At 35.0% G+C, this 24,333-nt stretch overlaps 1 protein-coding gene and 1 non-coding gene across 4 annotated transcripts in view; both read left to right on the top strand.

Moving 5' to 3' along the window:
• SCAPER (S-phase cyclin A associated protein in the ER) overlaps positions 1 to 24,333 on the top strand; it is a 522,888-nt gene that overhangs the window by 192,156 nt on the left and 306,399 nt on the right. The window lies entirely within an intron of this gene.
• Positions 23,285 to 23,449, top strand: LOC132670522 (U1 spliceosomal RNA). The gene has a single exon (XR_009606758.1). It is a non-coding gene; the product is annotated as a U1 spliceosomal RNA (small nuclear RNA).

The raw sequence follows: 24,333 nt of genomic DNA, 5'->3' as shown, positions 1-24,333 counted from the left end.
TCTCTTAAGGTGCCCAGGAAAAGTTATTATGGTTCTAATGAGAGCAGTAACTGTATATACATACATGTGTGTGTTTAACTCCTGTTCCCCAGTGTAACGTATATTAATAGAGTACACAAATCTCAAGTATACAGCCTGATTAATTTTTACATATGTTTCACTCACATCAAGATATAGATCATTTCTTATACTCCAGAAGTCTCCCTCATGCTCCAACCCAGACATGTCCCCAAGCGGTAACTAGTCTACACCATCAGTTAGTTTTCCCTGTTCTGGAACATTCTTTAAATGGTATCATACAGTATGTACTTTCTGTGTCTGGCTACTTTCACCTATCCCTAACTCTGTGATTGATCTTAAATGTTTATGTGAAGTTGTAGTTCATTCTTTTTCTTAGCTTTTTATCAGTGCTCTCCAGGTGAAGACATTCAGGAATATATTTGTAGTTGAGTAAAATAGGGTTTTATTTATTAAAGAATGGAAAATGTATACTGTGGGGAATTATGGAGCTTCTCAATAAGGTGTTAGAAAGGGCTTATTATAGGATTTGGGCTTGTGCTAGGTGATTTGGTTGGGGAGGGGAAAGTTCGAGGACTTGAAGCTTTGGTCTGGATTGGATGCTGTCAGGAAGCAGGAGTAAGTCTGTGGTTGGTTCTTAATAAATCAATAAATCTTACCTTGGTAGGAGGACTGAAGCTACTGTTTTCTCCTGAGTTTCTGGGTATGACCAGCACTTGATGGGAAATTGCACATAGTTATTTGGGCTTACTTCTCTATGATTTCCTCCTTTTGAGGATATTCCCCCTCAGGCTCCAATGGCTTTGGCAGCTCTAAACCAAATTCTGTCTCTTCAGCTCAGTAAGGCTGCTACTTTTAGTTTGCAGTGTCTCCATGCCAAAAATTGGTATAAGCCTTTCGAGGAAAAATCCAGAGTGAATGTGGAGCTTACCTCATGTGCTTCCTTTCTGTTAGGGATAACGGTCTCTCAAGTTCTGGCTCTGTTGGCTGTACTGTAATGCCTTCAAATTGATATTTGGTATACTTTATAAAACGTTTTGAGTTGGGAGATAATCCAGTCAGTATAAGCCAGTCCACTGTGGCTGGAATTGGAAGTCTCCTAATATTTAATTCCTGTATACACATTGTTTGACATAATGCTTGACACATGGTAAGGTATTTAATAAAAGCTCATTGAGCTGAGTTGAACTGAGAGCTTCTGCTGAATGGCTTTAGGTACCTCTAATAAAACATGTAATTAATCATCTATTTAGTTTATCTCAAATAATTTTTTGTCTTTTACTCAAATTGTATGAGTATTTTAAGAGTGAATAGTAAGGATTTTTTTTTTTTTTATTTTACTTGAATCATTCATATAATTTACCCCATTCACTCTTTAAGTTTGCTGTTTAGAACAAGAGTCATGTGTATGTGCGTGCCACTTTGAAAAAATCTTAAATTGCTTTCTTTAATTAGAATTTAATTATTCCATTACAAATGAAAATTTTCCATTTATAGAAATTACTTGTAATTCTCTTAATTAAAAAACTGTATTATTTAATTTACAACAGATTATTTAAACATTTTCTGGAATGTTGCTGTTATATAAATTGAAATCTAAATTTTATGTGTTTTACTTCAGTGAGAAAAGTTGATAAGGAAAGAATAGTTCATGCAATTTGAAAGAAAAATGTGCAGTATTGTCTAACTTTTGTAGCTCTTATAGCATAGCCTGATGTTTAGCTGTTGTGATTTGAGATTTGGTTGATGTGTTCATTTTTTTATACTATTTCAGTTGAAAGGAATTAAATTTTCCTTAAGTTCTCACTTAATTCATGTAGTTTTTCTGGGTTATAGCCCTTTCTTCCTGAAAACAAACATGCGATATAGGATATGAGTTATGTGATATAGTAGGGCAGTTTTATATTTACTCACATGGAAGTTTCATTTTTAATCAGTGGAGGTATCTGTAGTAAACATACTTGTTCTACTTAAAGTTATTACTTGTCATCTGTGATGTCTTTATGTTATATACACCTTGTCTGTGACCCTTCTTCCTTGACATGTAAGATTTTATTTATACCACCTCTGACCTAATAAAATTGTACCTTTGACCTTATGCACTTGACATATCAGATAACTTACTCTTGATCTTTGACACATTTTTTTTTAAGCCTGTTAAACGTAATAGGTAGCTGCCTGGCAAGAAAGGTATAATGTTTTGTGTTTTTGTTGTAATTTGACTGGGAAATTTTTCTTGTTTTTTTGAAACTTCACAAAAAGAGCTGTTATGTGTTTGATTTTTTTTCTCTTTCATTGTCTTAAAATCCAGGTGTTAAAAGTAACTAATTTTTGAAGGTCAAAACAAATGGGTGCTAGTTTAAATACATTCCAAAATTTAGTTTTTATACATTGCTAGAGAAATAATGAAGTATAAGTTTTAATTAAACCTCTGATTTCCGAGTCATCCTCTTTTCACACCAATATCTAAAGAAGCTAATAGTGATTTTTGTGAATGTTGAATAAAGTACATCCAACCTTATATAGAGAATGAAGTTAAAAAGGTTTTTTTTTTTTTAATCCATATTTTTCTGTTTGTGAGACTCCTTGGTGTGTTTGTTAACCTGTGTACTTAAGTAAATTTTATTTTCATTTGGTTCATGGATGTATAAAAAGGACTTTCATGAAGGATCTTAACTATAATTTATTGGATGTTTACAACCAAATGTGATTTTATGAATCCCAAATTAGTATTTCAGCTTGGAAAAATTATGCAAATTAGGTGATTGAAAGAAAATGATATTTTAAGTTAGCAAAAACATGAAGACATTACTGTACTTAATGAAATATAAGCTGATCTCTTTTGCCAGAGTGCACTGGTGTTGAGGTGAAAGAAGTCTCCTAGATATCTCCTAGAATTGATGACAGTGTAGGAAATAATAGATAATTCCTAACAGATTGGTTCATTTCCTTGCCTTGCTTACCTTTGTTTGTAGAAGCCAGAAGTATTTGTTGTCTTTTTGTAATCATGTTAGGAAAGCATTTTGTCTGCTTCTCAACAGAAAATCAAGTCAAATGAACAAACTGGGACTCATTTAGAATAAATATTTTTCCCCCAGTACCTCAGTTGGGTACACTTTAAGTTAATTTGAGAAATTATCTAAAAATACCTTACCCTTTCTTGTAGGATATAGCTTCCATTGCCTTTATTTTCTCTTTAATAGGATGGGAAAAATTTTGTGGTATATGTGTATATGTGTGAGAGAGAATGTGTGTGTGAGAGAGAACATGTGTATGTATTCAGTATGTTAACACACATATATAGCTGATTGTTAACATATAATTCTTCCAACTTTTAGAATTCTTATGGTGGTAAATTCACCACATTGGAACGCGGGCGTGCAGAGGCATGTAGCTATTTATCCGTGCTGATTTAGTCTTCTTCATTGGTTTAAGGAAAAAATTTGAAGTAGGTAACCAGTTTGTTTTAAACTTAGTTTGATCCAATAATTTAAACAGTTTCTCTAGTTTGTACCTAGCCTCTTTTGAATAACAATCCTTAGCCCCTATCTACTTGCTTATCTCCTTAAGATAGCATCTATGTGTATTGGAGGAAGAGTATGGCTTACTTGACCCCATATTAAGAGGAAAAGTTGAGGTCTTTCTACCAGATGTCTTCTTTCTTTTCTGATTTCCAGTGTGAGACCCTTCTTTACCTGTTCACTTAGTAAACCAATCATGAACAGTGGCTGGTGAACTCTTGATCTCTTCTTTCCACTTAGTGTTACAGTGGAGCATCAGCCATTTATTTGCCTCTTCCTGACCAGGTCACCCCTCAGTCTTCTCTGCCCATATGTCTCCGAGTCTTTGCCATAACCTTCATTCTGGCCCTGACAGGCCTACTGGCTTCTACCGCAGTGTTCATACCACATAAGAACTAAGAACATTTTGGGAAAGCTAAAACACAAGACCTCTTCCTGACCACCTAGCAAGGCCATACTAATAGACCTATTTGGTGACAGGGACAGATGGAGAGACTGTTTCTTTTGAGAATCAAAATTATACTTTGGGCATTACTGTCACTTAGCTAACATATTATCCCCCTTGGGATACACATTAAAACTTTTTTTTCCCCCTCCTTTTATCTTCAAAATGTTTTGGCTGGAAAGAGATAAAATTTCCTTTAACCACTCCTTCCTCCTCATTCTAACCAAGCAATTGAGCCTTAAGGTTGGAAAAGGGAATTTTCTTCTTACTGTGGAATAAATACTATGGTTTGAATTCTCTAGGCTTTATTATTGACATGCTAAAGGGCAAGATAAATAAATTTGTTAAATCTCAGGCGATTAACTTGGTTTATAAACCTATTGTTTTGCTGCATTTATCTGTTTTATATGTCTAAAGTTGATTATTGTAGAGTGTATTTTTCTTGTATTTATTTTAGAACAAATTCTAACCACCTTTCTAGCAGAGTTGAACTGGGCAAATGCCATATGCTAAGAAAGTTAAAATAGATCATCACATTCATAATTTTGAAATATTACTTTATTGATGTCCATTTTGCATACCTTTTCTGATGTTATTTGACCATTGCACTTTTCCTGCTAATAATCACAGTCTCGGGGCGCCTGGGTGGCTCAGTCGGTTGAGCATCGGAATTTGGCTCAGGTCATGATCTCACAGTTTGTGAGTTCGAGCCCCACATCGGGCTCTGTGCTGACAGCTAAGAGCCTGGAGCCTGCTTCGGATTCTGTGTCTCCCTCTCTCTCTGCCCCTCTTCCGTTCGTGCTCTGTCTCACTGTGTCTCTGAAAAATGAATAAACTTAAAAAAATTAAAAAAAAATCACAGTCTCTTTTCTGTATTGGTTTTCTTTTAGTTAACATTCAGTTTTAGAAAAATTGATCATTAATCAGAGCTGTAGTTTTCTTACAGTTTTTTCAAGATTCTCTGTCGTTGGGTTGGTAAATTACAACTACATGAAATTCTCTTCCATGAACCTTTTTTTTAAAACACAGTTGGTTTATTTTAAAATGCAGTTTCAAGGGTACCTGGGTGGCTCAGTTGGTTAAGCATCCAACTTTGGCTCAGGTCATGATCTCACTGTTCGTGGGTTTGAGCCCTGCATTGATTGGGTTCTGTGCTGACAGCTTGGAGCCTGCTTCAGGTTCTGTGTCTTTCTGTCCATCCCCCACTCACATATTCTCTCTCTCAAAAATAAATGAATAAACATTAAAAAAATAAATAAAATGTAATTTCAAATAAGTAGCAAATGCCTGCAATTTAGATACTTAAGCTCTCTAGTGTTTGATAAAACTCTATTTTGTGACCCTTAGATAGCTATACAAATGTGAAAAGCCATTTTCAACTGTATTTCTCTGCATGAGTCCATATGTATTATAATATGTGCTGCTTTTTGTTTACAATATGATAGTTATCTAATTTTATAGTTTGCTTATAGTAATTAAAACTATTTTTTCCTTTTTGCATGTGTTTATTTGGAAATTAGAATGGAGTGTCCCAACCTGATATTTAAGTGTTTAAGTTGTAACATGTTGGCTGTTATTTGTAGCTGATACCCATTCCCTTTACAAAGTTGATTAAATATCTAAACATTATTGCTTTTTAAAAGACATAAACTCTTAAACTCCTTAAACTCTTATTCAAGATCATGGTGGCTTGGGATGTCTAAAATAGTGACTACTTTTACACATCTACAGATTACAGACTAATACATTTTCATCTGGCTTTTGTGTGTCATTTGTGAGGAGTCGCAGAATCATCACCATGGGCGACATTAAAAGACCAAAGCAATTGTGATGACTATTTTGCAGCTGCTTTCTTTCAGTTGCATGATAGAGGATCAGAAACAGTGTTGTAGTGAGGCATATTTATATAACCCAAGCTGCTTCTACTTCTCTCAAAGTTTTGTAATATGTACTTCTTTATGTAGAAATTTGATACATGCGTAATCTTGAAATCCATAATATGATAATTTCATATTGTAACGATAAAGGAAATAAAGGATTTATTTTTAAAATATTTTTTAATGTTTATTTATTTTTGAGAGACAGAGAGAGACACACACAAATCTGAAGCCCGATGCGGGGCTTGAACCCATGAACTGTTGAGATCATGACCTGAGCTGAAATTAGATGCTCAACCAACTGAGCCACCCAGGTGCCCCGGAAATAATGGATTTATTAATAGGAGTTTATAAGCAGGAATGTTCTCACTCTGACAAGAATAATTGATGAGTTTAACATTTTATTTGCCTAATTTACATAATTCTTATTTTCCTTACTAAATAATTGATTATAAATGCTTTTATTTTAATTAATTAATTTAATTAATTAATTTATTTAGAGTACAAGCAGGGTAGGGACAGAGAAAGAGGGAGAGAGAGAATCTCAAGCTGACTCCATGCCATCAGCCCATCAGTCGGGCTTGAACTCATGGGACGGTGAGATCATGACCTGTGTCGAAAGCAAGAGTTGGACACTTAGCTGACTGAGCCACACAGGTGCCCCTAAATGCTTTTATTTTAATTTGGACTTTATTAGGTTCTTTATCTGAAATTCAATGGCCAGCATATTAGTTCCAAAGTAAATATTTATAGAAGAGCAGACCTCTGATCAGAGTTATTGAGTTTTAGTAATAATTATTTTGTGAATTGACTTCTCTTGCAGTCTTTAGAGGCACATCTGTTGTGTCAGGAAAATCACAAAGTTGTAAAACAAAATTTTCACAATCCCAAAATTTGGTCCTGTCTCTCAAAAATTTGTTTTAGATTACAAAGTATTTCAGCATCATAAAGGAGTGTAATAAACCCCGTATTTCTGTCACCTAGATAATGAGATAACACTTATTTCCTGGTCCCTCCATATTTGGAAAGATGGAGGGGATACAGAAGCTATAAAGTGTGGGTAGTGACGCCAGGCTCTGGGAATAGAACTAAATCCTTATGTTGCATGCTGAGAAATCAGTAGATAATCCTAAAACTGGAAAATGAAGAAGTGGCAATGCAAACATATATTCAGGAATATAGAGAAGAAAGATAAAATAACCTACTAAAGCCATTGTGCCTGGATTGGAGAAAGAAGTGGGAGAGCGGTGGGAAACTACTTTCTTTGAACCATTGACTGTGTAAATCATGTCTGTGGGTAATATTGACAAAAGCATAAACATTTAAAAAAAAATAAAGAACTACAACAATGGCAATTATGTTCATGCCCATGTTGCTCAGGAATCTTCTGTGTCCATAATTTTTTGTTCATGGTTAAATTAGGTAAATTAATGCATGTGCCACCATAGATGGCTATCATAGTGAACTTGGATATTTTGGCCAATTATATTCTTAATTCTTTTATTTTAAATTTATTGCCTTTGATGCCTTTAATCCAAATACTTTGATCCTTTAATGTATCCTTTGATGCCTTTAATCCAAATACTGGATTTTTCCTTTTTTTCTGTTGCTTTCTGTTCCTATTATTTGTAGACTAATAATAAAACAATTATCAGTGTATCCCCCACTCAGGTTAGTGAGTATCTCCTGGCAGGAAATTATGTTTTTGTTTGTTTCTAGTGCTTTTGCTTGTGAAAGATATTTTCACTGGGTGTAGATTTGTGGCTTAATAATTATTTTCTCCAAATATTGAGAGATAGTATTCTTTGTTTTCTTGCTTCCATTCCTAGTAGTGTAGATTTTTTTTCTTCTTTATTATTTTTTCAAAATTGACTTGGCTGTTCTGTTCCTCTGCTTTTCAGTTTGTACATAACCTCTGCAATTAACTTTTTAAACTAAGAAAATCCAGTTTGAATTTTTATTGACATTGCTGTGGAATTCTACATTAAATTGGCAAGAGTAGGCATCTTTTAAATATATTTTCTTTCCATCCAGCAACATGTTTGTCTACTTGTGCCTTGCATTTGTTTATGTGTCCTTTAGTTAAGCGTTCATTTTCTTCATTTAACTCTTAAACATGTTTTAGTAAGCTTATTTTGTTTCTAAATTAATGGATTTTAAAAGTATTTTAAAATGACAAAATTTAAAAAATTCCAACAATTTAGAATTACAGTTATTTCCTTTTAAACAAAAAGGTATTTCCAAGGTTATGGATTAGAGAGGTGGCAGTGCCTTTTGTTTTATGAGTATGGGTATATATGTACCATTTAAAAATCTGAAGTGATTCATGGATTTGACTGCCATTCTGTATAGGGACCAGACTAATCTTCTGGGCATTGCTTCAGTTTTAAACTATGTGATGCTAAAATGAGTCCTGTTCTTTGTTTTTAATTTCAACTTTTGTCACATTATGATCAGAGTGTATGGTTTATCTAGGCTTCTACTTTGGAGAGTTTATTGATTTTCTTTATGGCTTAATACGCTGTAAAACATTAAGAATACATTTCTCTCTTTGGGTATATATAATATATATTAGATCAGATTTGCTCATTGTTATGCAAATATTCTCACTTTTCATACCTATTTTTTCTGCTCACTAATACCCTTTTCTCAAAAATGGAAAGATTGCCAGTATACTATTATTACTATTTATACATGTCTTCTTGTGTTTTAAAAATCATTCTATATATATGTATATCACAATGTTTTATTATCATGATTACAACTATTTACATAATTTTTGTCTTACTGATGAATTTTACCTCTTAAAAATATGAAGGGTCCCTCTTTCCTATTTCATGCCTCTCTCCTTGAATATTATTTTTGTATGGTATTAATTTTGCAAACCTCGTTTTGGATAGTGCCGCCTGATATGTCCCTTTATATCGTTTCCCTCCCTTCTTCTCCCTTTTGCTCTTGTCTCCATCATAGTTTTGTTTTTGCACCTAGGTCTGTTCTTAAAAAGTATAATTTTATTTTAGCTGTTTCCTGCTTTATAAAAAAGTACCATGCTGTATACACCCTTTTGGACTTAACTCTTTTCTACTGAATATTTTAGTGCTCAATTCATACAAGTTAGAAAATTGTTGCCATTTTTATTCTTTTTTAATATATATATTTTTTAGAAAGAGGGTGCACAGGAGCGGGAGAGAGGGGCAGAGGGAGAGAGAGAAAGAGAGAGTCTTAAACAGGCTCCACACTCAGTGTAGAGCCCAATATGGGACTTGACCCTACAACCCTGGGATCATGACCTGAGCAGAAATCAAGAGTTAGACGCTCAACTGATTGAACCACTCAGGCACCCCAAAATTGTTGCTGTTTTTAAACAGCTTTGAGGCATAACTATCATAAATTAGACTGCACTTACTTTTAAGTTTACTATAACTTTTAGCATATTCATACCATCACCATGATCAGGACAGTGAACATAGCTGCTGCCTCAGTAAGTTTCCTCATCTATTGTATCCCTGCTGATTATCTGCCTACTTTTGCTCTATCAATTTTTGAGAAAGGGATATTGAAACCTTTTATTTTAATTGTGAATTCTTCTATTTCTCTTGGCAGTTCAATCAGTTTTTGCTTTATGTTGTTTCAAATTGTATTATTAGGGGCATAAATGCTAATGATTGTTATGTCCCCTTGATTAATTGATCCCTTTCATATGGAATCACCTTCTTTATTCCTAGTAATATTTTTTGCCACCTTACCTAAATATTAATTATCCATCCCAGCTTTCTTTTATCTAGTGTTAGTGTATCTTTTTCTATTCTTTTACTTTTAACATATTTATATTTTTGCATATGTCTTTTTCTTAAACACTTAAATAGACTTATAGACAATCTGTGTCCTGGTGCTGGTGACTTTGATGTGAAGCTACAGAGTTTCTGAAGCTCTTGTCACCTAGGGCTGTGAAAGGCACTCACAACTGAGGACTTCCAGCTTTGCCTCTGAGCATTCTTTTCCCTTTGATCTTTTATTGAAAGGGTGATGTTATTTGTGATCTTTGGTAATATTGTTACTGGGATATTATTGAAATGACTTTGAAGGATGAAGCCTAATTGTAATGTAGCAAGCTGTATTTGAAATCTGAGAATTCTGAGAAAATACCTTTCATTACAAAGCTTGGTTCAATATAATTGAACCATTCCCTGTTGCAGTATTGAGTTCAACCTTTCTCTATCTTCACAGCATAATAAATTAATAAGCTTGTTGAACTCTGTGCTTTCCTTTGAGTCATTTGTTAAACCTCAGATTAGATCAGAAAAGAACATCAGAATCTACAAAAGAAGTCTTTACCCCATTTATCATCTCCACCTACAGGAAAACTGATGGAGTATTTGTAATTGTCACTGAGTGGCAGGGGGACAGATGGTCGGCTATCATCCTATCAGAAGATGGCCTTTTCTCTTTGGCGTGGTGTCTGTTTCACAGTATTTCATTAGCTTCATTTTTCTTGTTTGTCACTTGAGACAATGTAATACATAGACTATAGTAGATAAAAATAGAAGTGTGTCCTATACCTGTAGAAAGGGACCTTGGTGGAGTTGAATCTTTTGTCTAATTAAAATTGTCTATCAGGTTTTAAAAGTTGTCATTGTCTTATGTTTAATTTTTCAAAATGGATGCTGTCACAAAAGGCATTGTTTTGATAAAAAGCATTACATTTCAGATTTTATTAAATTTACTGTTTGACAAATTTTTAAGTTTTACTTCAATGTAATAGAATTCTCAAACATCTTATCTTTTTAAGCATTTTTTCAGCACCTGCTTGTGCACTTTGCATTAGTCCAGGCACCAGGGAAGCACAGATGAATGTCAAGTGAGCCTAACTTTTCAGTGTATGCTGTCTGAGTTTCATGAATCTCTAAACACACTCATTTTTAAAACTGAACTAGTTCTTTATATGGTGCTTTATTTATGAATAGTGTTTAGGTAATCATCTGTAGATACTTTATTTGATATGGCAAATTCCATCTTACAAATCACTAATTATTTCCTCTGAACTCATTCCGGAGGATAATCTGCTGAACAGCTTGTGGAGTGATACCAGTCAGAATAATAGTTTACTGCAGATTGTTTTGGTGTTATTCTTGGTAAAATTCTGACACCCAGAGATTCTTACCTCTTTAACTTAAGCAGTTAGCATAAGCCCTTGGCATATAGTAACTATTGAATTAAATGTTAATAAACTAAATGTTAATGAGCTAATTACAATTTATTGTTTTCAATATATCATATTGAAGAGTGGTATTGGTATTCAAAATATATGGTAGAGTGCTGGCTAAAAATATCATGTTGTTTTAGTTGAGTATTCTTTTATTTCCTCCTTTCATCTGCTTCTTTTTCTCCTAATTTTTCTTCTCTTCTAATTTTTTCTTCTTCTCTTCCTTCATTCTCCATTCCTCTACTTCCCCCTGACCCCTCACTTTTCTTACCCTTATCATCATCCAGAAAAAAAAAAGATGTTCCATTCCTCCAGCCTCCACCTTTCCCCAGTTTTTGTAGAAGGCGGTGAGGAAGTGTTGTAAAATGCCTCCTTATTTAGCTTATTTGTTGTTCTGCCACGTAGGCTTAAAAGAATAGAATGTCTTATAATATTTTTAAGAATATAAGAAAAAACATTGTTTGGTTTTAGAATAGACTGGTATCGTTGGATTTTAGATTCATAGTTGAAGAAGTACAGGATGAGGTTTAGAGAAAAATGTTTTTCCAAACAATATATGAAGACCCTTACATTTATTCCTCATATATTTAGATTGTAACTTGGTATCCACCCTGCTCTTGAAAGCAAACTTTTAGCTGCAAAGAAATAAGTAAGCTTCTTGAGTATGAGATTGGATTTCAATAAAGAGGACTTTTGATTTTCAAATACATTTGTATTATTGCAAAGAAGCTTTAGTCCATTTTTTTTCAAAGGAGACGTGTTTAAACTCTTTTGATCCTAAAAAGAACATCCTTAAATATTCTTATGTCTGTGTTGTAATGTTTTAGAACAATGGGCAGCAGATAATTTCTTTTGATATACCACATTTTATGAAATGTGTTTATTCTGAGGTATAACTTGAGTTCTAAAAATGGCAGTTTAATAAAATTCTTTATTGTGTCACTTATGTTTTCTTGCTTAACCTATTTTTAGAACTTTTACATTCTTTTCCAAAAGTCATGAATCTGTCTGTAGCTTAATTTTTTTCATTTCTCTATTAAAAAATGAGGAAGTATGAGAACTTTTAGGAAGAGTGAAAGAACATCAAGGTCATAAATCTCAGTATGAATTATTTAATATAGCAAATTATGGTAGAAAGACCATAAAAGGTAATTAAAAGAATAAGGGTATAAACTTTGATGAGATCATGTCCATATAGGTATTAGTTTCCTTATATACATCATTTGTATTTCATATTGTAGCAATGTTTTTTAAATAAGTCACAATTGTGACTTAAAAATTAGACTTACAATTTGTGTATAATTAGCCATCACTGATTACCTTTTGCGCTAGTTCCAACGTTAGAAAAGGGGGAACCTTAGGATTTATTGTCTAATCCCTTTATTTTACTAGGGAGGAAACTGAGGCCCAGAGAAGTCACTCAGTCTTGAATTGTAGACTTTATCTTGCAGTGGGTATTTTGACTCATAGTTCAGTGCTGGTTCTACTGCATCACTCTGCTTTTCTATGCCTAAAAGAAAAACAGTGACTCCTATTAATGCTTATGTAGGATTAATAGTATCAAGTAGCCAAAATGGCCAATTTAGACTCACTTCTGACTTGTTAGTAGGAGAGTAGGACTTGCATTGAGCCAGGATTCCATGAGATTAGGAGTTGTAGTTTTTCTGTTAGGAAGGAAGGAGATTCAGGGGCCTTTGGGATGATTTTTGGTCCTGAGTACTTTGTATTTTGAAAACGACTAAGTAAATCATAGATAATGTGTCTTAAGGAGTGTATTTTGCTTTTTCTTATGACTGTGGCATAGTAGAACTGTGAGGAGATTAAAAAGATGAGTGTAGTTTTGCATAGTTACATTCATTCTTCCGCAGCACTAATAAGCTTACAATTATAAGCTTATACAAATCAATACTCTTTTCTTTAAAAAGCTTGCTTTTCTTTGCATTTCCATATTAGCATTAATTTTGCAATAATTAAAATATTAATGTAGAAAATTAGATAAAAAATAAATAATAGTTAACATTTTGACCTATTTTCTGCTCTTTATACATGAATATATAAATTTACATGCTTATTTATGTATAAACTACATAGCATAGGTTTGAATCCTGAAATTTCATGTAACATTATCCAGTGTATGTTTTTAATATCATTACTGTTGTTTAAAATTAATCAAATCTGTGTAGTATCATCTTATTGCATGCGCTATAATTTATACGATCAATTCCCTACTGCTGATATTTTGTCTGCAGTGTATATATTTATAGAGAAATATTTTTTTACCTCTGTTTCTTTATGGCAGTTTTGCAGAAGTAGTTAGTATCTTTATTATTTTTTAATGGAGCATGTTATTAAATATTACTAAATATTAAGTAGAACACTTAATACTGATATCAGGGATACTGATACCTGAAAAGTTCCATTTTTGAATGGGCAGAGCTATAGATAACTTGAAGCAAGTAATATTTTCAAGTAAAAGGAAATGAGACTGCTCTATTTTTCTGATCTTGGCCAGTTCCTTTTAAGAAAGGATCAAGAATCAGAGCCCAAATGTTAGGTTCTAGGGTTCAGGGCAGGACTCAAATCATAGCAGGAATCTAGAGCAGTAAGTAGGGAAAGAAAAAAGAGTCAAATTTTATGGAATGGACTACTGCTGAGTATAGATTGGAGTGAGAGGAAGTGCTGCCTGCCTGTGTACACAGGTGCCCAAGGATTGCTCAAATATACTGGATGCTGGACCTTGAGCAGCAAGATTAATTTTAACTAGTGGATGGATCCTGCTAGTGTACTTCCTGTCACAACAGATTGGGCTATGGAATTAGGGTGAAGAGCATTAGAACCTTCATCTTTGACTCAGCGAGGAGAGTCTGGATCTTTTAGGTCAGCACTCTTTCTTAGGAGGCTCGGTTTATTCACCATATTGTAATTGCCAGTTAACTTTTGCCCTGTCCGTCCCATAGTCTCAGACATAAGAGGGCCATGTAAGAAATATGATTGGGTCAATAAAATATGTCACTTCTTCTTTCAATAAAACACTTCCTTATTGTTTCTACTTTTTTTTTATAAGATATTATCTCCCATCCTTATAACAGATCAAACTTGCGCCGCACACTTCAGTGATCAAATCTGCAGATGTTAGTCTGTAAATCTGTTCATATTTTAAGTTCAGCTCTTAGATAATTCAGGGATATGAATATTATGATTTCATTTACTTCTTTTGGCAAGCCAAATAGTTTTAAGACTCATGTGTACAAATAACTTTTCCTTACAAGGTGACTCTTTTCTGAACTGGTTATTATGGAGAAATTAAAACATAAGTAATAGAACAGTATGATGAACCTCCATGTACTCATCACTGAGCCATAACAATGAAATTCATAATGAATCCCTCCCAAATACTATTTTGAAAACAATTTCCAGATATCATTTCATGATAGCTATTTTTAAAAAGACTTCCTGCTTATTATACATTCTTATTATAAAGAGAGAATTAAAAATCTATCACATTAATCTGGGAACGTTTTAGTGTTTTGCCTTCTTTCTTTCTTTTTTTTTCAATTTTTCATTTAAATTCTACTTACTTAGCATACAGTGTAAAATTGTTTCCAGGAGTAGAATTTAGTGATTGATCACTTACATATAACACCCAGTGCCATCCCAACAAGTGCCCTCCTTAATACCCATCAGCCTCCACCCAGCTCCCTCCATTAACCCTCAGTTTGTTTTCTGTCGTAAAGAGTATCTTATTGGTTATTTTCCTCTCTCCTTTTTCCCCTCCCCATATGTTCATCTGTTTTGTTTCTTAAATTCCACATATGAGAAAAGTCATATGGTATTTGTCTTTCCCTGATTGACTTAGTTCGCTTAGCATAATATAGTCTAGCTCATTCCATTTTGTTGCAAATGATAAGATTTCATTCTTGTTGATTGCTAATATTCCATTGTGTGTATGTGTGTATGTATGTGTGTATACACATGTGTATGTGTGTATACACACATACATACGCACATACCTTCTTTATCCATCATCCGATGGATATTTGGACTCTCTCCATAGTTTGTTGATATTGCTGCTTTAAGTATCTGGGAATGTGTATCCCTTCAAATCTGTATTCTTGTATCCTTTGGCTAAATACCTAATAGTGCCATTGCTGGATCATAGGGTAGTTCTGTATTTAGTTTTTTGAGGAACCTCCATACTGTCTTCCACAGTGGCTGTACCAGTTTGCATTCCCACCAACAGTGCAAGTGTTCCCCTTCTCAGCATCCTATTCAACACCTGCTGTTTATCGTGTTGTTAATTTTAGCCATTCTGACAGGTATGAGGTGGTACCTCATCATGGTTTTGATTTGTATTTCCCTGGTGATGAGCGATGTTGAGTATTTTTCATGTGTCTTTTAACCATCTGTATGTCTTTTTTGGAAAATGTCTATTCATGTCATCTACCCAATTCTTAACTGGGTTATTTGTTTTTGGGTATTGAGTTTGATGAGTTCTTTATAGATTTTGGATACTAACCCTTTATCAGATATGTTGTTTGCACATATCTTCTCCCATTCCATTGGTTGCCTTTTAGTTTTGTTGATTGTTCCCTTTGCTCTGCAGAAGTTTTTTATCTTGATGAAGTCTTAGTAGTTCATGTTTGCTTTTGTTTCCCTTGCCTCCAGTGTCTAGTGAGAAGTTTCAACAGCCAAGCTCAAAGAGGTTGCTGCCTGTGTTCTCCAGGATTTTTATGGTTTCTTGTCTCACACTTAGAAATTTATTCTTCAATCCATTTTGAACTTATTTTTGTATATGGTATAAGAGAGTGGTCCAGTTTCTTTCTTCTGCATGTTACCCTCCATTTTTCCCAACACCATTTGTTGAAGAGACTGTCGTTTTTCCATTGGGTATTCTTTCCTGCTTTGTTGAAGATTAGTTGACCATATAACTGTGGGTGCATTTCTGGGTTTTCTGTTCTGTTCCATTGATCTGTGTGTTTGTTTTTGTGCCAGTACCATACTATCTTAATGACTACAGCTTTATAACATAGATTGAAGACTGAGATTGTTATGTCTCAGGCTTTGCTTTTCTTTTTCAGGATTGCTTTGGTATTCGGGGTCTTTTTGGTTGCATACAGTTTTAGGAACGGTTTGTTCTAGCTCTTTGAAAAATGCTGATGGTATTTTTATAGCGGTTGCAGCAAATGTGTAGATTGCTTTGGGTAGTATTGACATTTTAACAGTGTTCTTCCAATCCTTGAGCATGGAATGTTTTTCCATTTCTTTGTGTTCTCTTCAGTTTCTTTTATAAGTGTTCTGTAGTTTTCGCAGTACGTATTTTTTACCTCTGTAGTTAGGTTTATTCCTAGGTGTCTTACAGTTTTTGATGCAGTTGTAAATGGGATCAATTCCTTGATTTCCCTTTCTGCTGCTTCATTATTGTTGTATAGAAATGCAACAAGGTTCTGTACATTGATTTTATATTCTGCAACTTTGCTGAATTCATGTGTTAGTTCTAGCAACTCTTTGGTGGAGTCTTTTGGGTTTTCTACATGGAGTATCATGTCGTTTGCAAATAGTGAAAGTTTGACTTCTTCCTTGCTGATTTGGATGCCTTTTATTTCTTTTTGTTGTCTGATTGCTGAGGCTAAGACTTCCAGTACTATGTTAAATAGTAATATGAGAGTGGACATCCCTGTCTTGTTCCCGACCATAGAGGAAAAGATCTCACTTTTTTGCCATTGAGGATGATATTAGCTGTGGCTCTTTTATATGTGGCCTCTATGATGTAAAGGTATGTTCCATCTATCCCTACTTTTTTAAGGGTTTTTATTAAGAGTGGATGCTGTATTGGGGTGCCTGGGTGGCTCAGTCAATTAAGCATCTGACTTGATTTTGGCTAAGGTCATGATCTCATGGTTCCATGAGTTTGAACCCTGCTTACGGCTCTGCGCTGACAGTGCAGAGCCTGCTTGGGATTCTCTCTTTCCCTCTCTTTGCCCCTCCCTGCTTGTGCACATGCTCTCTCTCTCAAAATAAATAAACTTTAAAAAGAATGGATGCTGTATTTTGTGAAATGGTTTTCTGCATATATTGAGAGAATCATATGTATCTTCTCCTTTCTTTTATTAATGTGGTATATCATGATTGATTTGCGAATATTGAACCAGACCTGCAGCCTAGGAATAAATCCCTCTTGATCGTGGTGAATAATTCTTAATGCACTTTGGATTCAATTTGCTACTGTCTTGTTGAGAATTTCTGCATCCATATTTATCAGGGATATTGGCCCATAACTCTTTTTAGTCAGGCTTTGTCTGGTTTTGGAATCAAGGTAATGCTGGCCTTGTAGAAGGAGTTTGGAATTTTTCCTTTCATTGCTGTTTTTTGAAACAGTTTGAGAAGACTCCGCATTAACTTTTCTTTAAATGTCTTGTTGAATTCCCCTGGAAAGCCATCTGGCCCTGGATGTTTGTTTGATGGGAAATTTTTGATTGTTGATTCAGTTTCTTTGCTGGTTATGTGTCTGTTCAAAGTAACTATTTCTTCCTGTTTCAGTTTTGGTAGTTTGTATGTTTCTAGGAATTTGTCCATTTCTTCCAGTTTGGCCAGTTTGGGGCATATAATTTTTCATAATATTCTCTTATAATTATTTGTATTTCTGTGGTGTTGATTGTTATTTGAGTCTATTTTCTTTTAGATAAGTCTGGCTAGGGGTTTATCAATTTTGTTAATTCTTTTGACAAACCAGCTGTTAGTTTTGTTGATCTGTTCTACTGTTCTTTCTTGTTTCTATATCATGTATTTCTGTTCTAGTGTTTATTATTTCCCTTCTTATGCTTGCTTTAGTCTTTACTTGGTGTTCTTTTCCTAGCTCCTTTAGGTATAGGGTTAGGTTGTATATTGTAGACTTTTCTTGCTTTCTGAAGTAGACCTGTATTACAATAAACTTCCTTCTTAAGACTGCCTTTACTGCATCTCAAAGTCGTGTTTTCATTTTCATTTGCTTCCATGTACTTTTTTATTTGTTTTTTAACTTCCTGGTTAACCCATACATTCTTTAGTAGAATGTTCTTTAACCTCTGTGTATTTGAGGGCTTTCCATATTTTTTCTTGTGGTTGACTTCAAGTTTCATATTGTTGTCATTTGAAAATATTCATGGTATGATCTCAGTCTTTTTGTATTTGTTGAGGTCTGATTTGTGACCCACTATGTGATCTATTCTGGAGAATGTTCCATGTGCACTCAAGAAGAATGTGTATTCTGCTGTGTTAGGATGAAATATTCTGAATATATCTGTTAGGTCCATCCAGTCCAGTGTGTCATTCAAAGCCATTATTTCTTTGTTGATTTTCTGCTTAGATGCTCTGCAGTAAGTGTGGTATTAAAGTCCCCTACTCTTATTGTATTATTACCAATGAGTTCCTTTATGGTTGTTATTAATTAATATATTTAGGTGCTTTCAATTTGGGGGCATAAATGTTTATAATTGTTAGATCTTCTTGATGGATAGACCTCTTAATTATGATATAATGCCCTCCTACATCTCTTGTTATAGTCTTTGTTTTAAAATCTAATTTTTCTGATATAAGTATGGCTCCTCTGGCTTTCTTATGATGTCCATTATCATGGTAGATGGTTTTCCATCCCTTATTTCTAATCTGCAGGTCTCTTTAGCTCTAAAGTGAGTCTCTTGTAAGCAGCATGTAGATAGGTCTTGTTTGTTTGTTTGTTTCATAACCATTCTGACACCCTGTGTCTTTTGATTGGAGCATTTAGACCATTTACATTAGAGTGATTTTTTTTTAATGTTTTAATTTGTTTCTGAGAGAGAGCGAGTGAGGGAGAGGGAGACAGAGTCCAAGCAGGGGAGGGGTAAAGAGAGACGGAGACATCTGAAGCAGGCTCCAGGCTCTGAGCTGTCAGCACAGAGCCTGACATGGGGCTCGAACTCATGCAAGATCATGACCTGAGCCAAAGTCAGACACTTAATCAACTGAGCCACCCAGGCACTCCCAGAGTGATTATTGATAGACATGAATTTACTGCTTTTGTGTTACCTGTAGATTTGGTGCTTCTAGTGATGTTCCCTGGTCCTTTATAGTCTTTGTTGCTTTTGGTCTTTTTTTCCCCCCGCTGAAAGAGTCCCCTATAATATTTTTTGCAGGTCAAGTTTTGTAGACATGAACTCCTTTTGTTTTTGTTTGGGAAAGTATTTATCTCTCCTTCTATTCTAAAAGACAGGCTTGGTGTATAAAAGATTCTTGGCTTTATATTTTTTCCCATTCAGTATGTTGACTGTATCCTGCCACTCCCTTCTGGCCTGCCGAGTTTCTGTGGAGAGGTCTGCTGCAAACCTGATCTATTTTCCTTTGTAGGTTAAAGACTTTTTTTTTTCCCTTGCTGCTTTCAGGATTCTTTCCTTGTCTGTGTATTTTGTGAATTTGACTATAATATGTCTTGGTGATGGCTGGCTTTTGTTGAATTTAATGGCAAATCTGTGCTTCTTAGATTTTGATGTCTGTTTCCTTCCCCACATTAGGGAAATTTTCAGTTATCATTTGCTCAAATAAACTTTCTGCCCCTTTTGTTTTTCTTCATCTTCAGAGATGCCCATGACACGAATGTTATTACAATTTAAGGAGTTGATAAGTTCTGTATGTCTACATTTGTGATTCAATATGTTTCTATCTCTGTTGTTTTCAACTTCATTGTTTTTCATAATTGTATCTTATCTGTCACTGATTCGTTCCTCTGCTTCATCTGTCCTCCCTGTCCTGACATCCATTCAGGTTTGTACCTTGGTTATAGCATTTTTAATTTTGGTCTAAGTTTTGACCAAAACTTTTATTACTGCAGTAAGGGATTCTCTAGTGTCTTCTGTGCTTTTTTTTAAAGCCCAGGTGGCATCCTCATAATTGTTGTTTTAATTCGAGTTCAGACATTTAACTTACATCTGTACTGAATAAATCCCTGGCCATGACTTCTTCCTCTTTCCTCTAGGATGAATTCCTCCGTCTTGGTATATTTTCAAGGTAAAAAAACAAAACTAAGCAAAAATGGAAGCTATATCCTAGGTGTGTTTTGGTCTGATTATTAAAAGAATCTGGATCATGTATATGTATATGTATGTGGATGTGGATATATGTATGTATTTATAATATAAAATAAAATAAATTTTAAAATAAAAAATTAAAAACTTGCTTTTTCTGTATCCCAAGGTGGGAGAAAACCAAAAAAGCTAGATCCTATTTCCCCTAGAGCTGAAACTTTGTAGTACTCTATGATCAGTAGACTTTGTGTGTGCAAAGCGTTTATGCTGGTCATCTAGGGGTGGGACCTACTGCGCTGATTCTCAGGTGGAGATGTGCCTGCAGAGCACAGGTTAGGAGACTTGGTGTAAGCAGCTCCAGCTTCCACTTTGATGGCACTTATTTGCTCATTGAAGTTGGTCAGTGCTGATGGGTGTGGTGAAAATGGTGTTGTCCCACTTTCTCATCCTCAGAGCAGGGATCTTGCGCCTGCCACTCTTTAGGAAGCCCTCATAGAAGAGCAAACAATCACCTCTTTTCTGTCCCTGGCTTCTGCCAGATCCTTGCCTTCACCCTGCCTGCATCTGAGCTGTCTGCCTGCCAGGCAGCACATCATTCCTGTGTTCTATTTCAGGCACATGGCTAGGTTTCAAAACTCCAAATTTTATTAGAGATCCATTGTGTGGACCTGCACTGGTCCTCTGGGGGAGGATCTTACACTGTGGCCAGTGCCAGCTTCTCCCAGAAATTGGTTACACAATCGCCCAGCAGCTGGGAGTTCATGATAAAGCACAGCAGAAAGCCCGCACCAAGGCTTGCTGCTCTCAGCCAGAGTCCCTGTTCCTATTTAGTGAATGGGCAGTTCACTGGCATCCACTGGGTCTTTTGCCCCGGAGAGACCTTGCCACCTTTCCCAAATGCACTTTAAGCAGGGGAACTACTTCCCATGTGACCCCAGGGATACTTAGACCATGCTGCCTCTGCCAGGTCTCTGCCCTTCTTCCCCATGGGAGCACCACTAAACCTACCAGGCACAATCCTGGAGATGGTGCACACCTCCAGAACTTCAGACTTTGTGCTCCTCTGCTTATAAAAACTTGTGGTGTTCAGCTCCTTCCTCAGTCAGTGGTTTTGGGGAAGTTTTTCTTGTACAATTCCCCATATGCACTTTCAGTCTTTCTTTTTTGCCCCTCTCTTGGCAGCCAGGGCTCCCTCCCCATCACAGCACCCACAGCTCTTCTCTCCCCAGATCAACTGTCTGCAGCTCCTCCCCTCCACTATGTGGCTATTTTTTCACCTCTAATTGAGCATTTTTGCTCTCTCAGTTCTCAGATCGATTTCTTGGGTGTTCAAAATGATATATTTATCTAGCTGCATTTGAGCAATGAAGCAAGCTTAGGGTTTCCCTACTCCTCTGCCGTCTAAACTCCTCCTCCTGCCTTATTTTCTTTATACATATGCATATACACATATAAGTATACAAAGATATTTATAGGTATATATGTAATTTTTTTACATAATTTCATTAGAGTAGAAGACTAATCTGCTTTAATAAAGACAACAAAAATACAATGATTTTGAGAACACGGAATTTTATTTCTTACAGTATTGCCCTGATGTTAACAGTAGAAGTATTCAGGGTAGATTTATTCCATGTTGTCTTTCCTTTTTTCTTTCCTTCTTTCTATTTTATTTTTATTTGGGTGTAGTTGACACTCAATGTTATATTAGTGTCTGGTGTAGATCTTAGTGATTTGACAAATTTATGCATTATGCTGTGTTCACCACACATGTAACTACTTACTGTCTGTCCTATTACATGGCTAATACAATATCATTTGCTCTATTACATATGCTGTGCCTTTTATCCCTGTGACTTAGTCATTTCATAACTGGAAGTGTGTATCTTCTACTCCCCTTCATCTATTCACCCCTTTCCCCCTGTTAACTATGAGTTTGTTCTGTGTATTTATAGGCCTGATTCTTTTTATTTTTTTTCTGATTCCAGTTTATGAGTGGAATCAAATGCCATTTGGTTTTTCAGCGACCCATCTTTCTCTGTCATCCTGTAGTATATGCCCTCTCCTTCAGGCTCAGAGCTGTGTTAGAGTGTTCCAGTCTGCTGAAGAGGAATAAAGTGAATGGACCTTCAAACACTCAGCATGCATTCATATTCTATTGATTAGAATTCAGTCAGGCTATTTCTAGCTATAAGAGGGACTTATAGGACTAGGAAATTCAGTTCCTAACTAAGGAATAATGTGACTTTCTAAGGCTCTGTTACTGTACAGTGTCCAGTGGAAGTTTTCCCTGTGTCCTCTATTACATGCCCATGTCAGGTGAACCTAGAGGCTTGATCAGAGTAAGGTTCAACCGAAATCCGTAATTTGTATTGAGTTCTATAATTGGGAACTATAGTTCTATAGTTGGTGTTCAGTTCTTTCACCAAGATGAACATAATGTCTTGATTGTCTTTCTTTTTCTTATATTGATGTATTAGCTATTAATTAATGGATACCTATACCCATGAATTAATGGATAGGGGTATATTCCAATTTTATAATTCATTTTCATTTACTATTTGTGTATATTTATAAAGAGATGCTTTCCCTCATCTACTATTTGGTTACTGAATGGCAGGATAAATTTTTTTTTTGCCACTTTTAAAAATAATGAATTTGTTCTCTAATATCCTGCAAAGACATCCAACTAGTTTTTTTTAATGTGTATTTTTTTAAATTTTTAATGTTTTATTTATTTTTGAGAGAGAAAGAGGCAGAGCATGAGCAGGGGAGGGACAGAGAGAGAGGGAGACACAGAACCCAAAACAATATCCAGGCTCCAAGCTGTCAGCATAGAACCCAATGCAGGGCTTGAACCCACGAACTGAGAGATTATGACCTGAGCTGAAGTCAGACGGTTAACTGACTAAGCTATCCAGGCATCCGTTAAATGTGTATTATTGAAAACTCATGGATTTAAATACTTTTGATGGGTTTCAGTCATTGCAAATATTCTTTTTTGAAGCTCAAATTATGCCATATTTTGGTCAGTAGGAGTCTCTTAAAAAGTTTGCTATCAAATTCTTTTGACATGAGCCTAGTTGAATTTGATAGCTATCCTGCTACTTTGTATGGCAATCTTTTTACCCTTATGATCAGTCATTTCACTGGAAGTCCTTGTTACTTTTAAGAAATGGTATATTAGCATACTTAATGTGGCAGGGGAGATACCATGATCAGGAAGGTGGTTTTCCCAGGGCGAGGCTTATCCATTGCACTCGGGATGTGCTGACCCCTGCGATTTCCCCAAATGTGGGGAACTCGACTGCATAATTTGTGGTAGTGGGGGACTGCATTCACGCTTTCCCCTGATTAAAAAAAAAAAAAGAAATGGTATATTAGGGTTGCTAATTACTATTGAGTAGGTCATTGTGAACAGAATTAGGAAATAAATAAAATGTATGTGATCTGTATATGAACTGTGTATTTGCACTCATATATACTTATGTGTGTGTGCATAGGTTTTATTTTTTTCTTTAAATATGATGGGCTCATGAATTCTTAAAATTTAAATTTAGGACTATAGGCATTTTATTTAACCTCTTCTGTATTTTAACTGTATCTCTTTTCTTCCATACCAAAAATTCAGAGAATTGAAGACACAGAGAATGATACAATTATAATATCCATAATCTCCTTTACTTCATCCCACATTACACACAAACTGGTTTAGAATGACATTACCACTACTCCTACTACCAATGTAATTGCTGAGAACAGTTTAAAATTTTGTTCATAAGTTTTCCCCATTCTTTCTGCCTTTTTCAATAGTAATACTGTGAAAAATCTGAGGCACAGCCATGATATACTATTTTCTTTAGCCTTTAACTACCAGTTTAGTCTTAGTTCTGTAAGTTTGTAATTGTTAATACTAGTCCTTATGTCTATGTCTTTCTAGTCATTTTAGTTTTCTAAGGCTTGTTTTTTTTATTACCTCTTAAGTTTTTATTTTGTTAAATTTTTGAACTTTTTTCTTTTAATCTTATTTAAAATTAATTCCATTATAATTAGCATCCAGTGTTATATTATTTTCAGGTATACAATATACTGATTTAGCAGTCTATACATTACTCAGTGCTCATTATGTTAAGTGTACTTTCAAGCCCCGTCACTTGTTTCACCCATCGCCCCACCCACTCCCCTCTGGTAACCACCAGTTCTCTGTATTTAAGAGTCTGGTTTTTTGTTTGTCTCT

The sequence above is a fragment of the Panthera onca genome, chromosome B3 (assembly GCF_046562875.1).
Source record: "Panthera onca isolate mPanOnc1 chromosome B3, mPanOnc1 haplotype 2, whole genome shotgun sequence".
Taxonomy (NCBI): domain Eukaryota; kingdom Metazoa; phylum Chordata; class Mammalia; order Carnivora; family Felidae; genus Panthera; species Panthera onca.
Note: the sequence above shows the minus strand (reverse complement) of the source record. Positions and strands in the feature narration are given on the sequence as shown.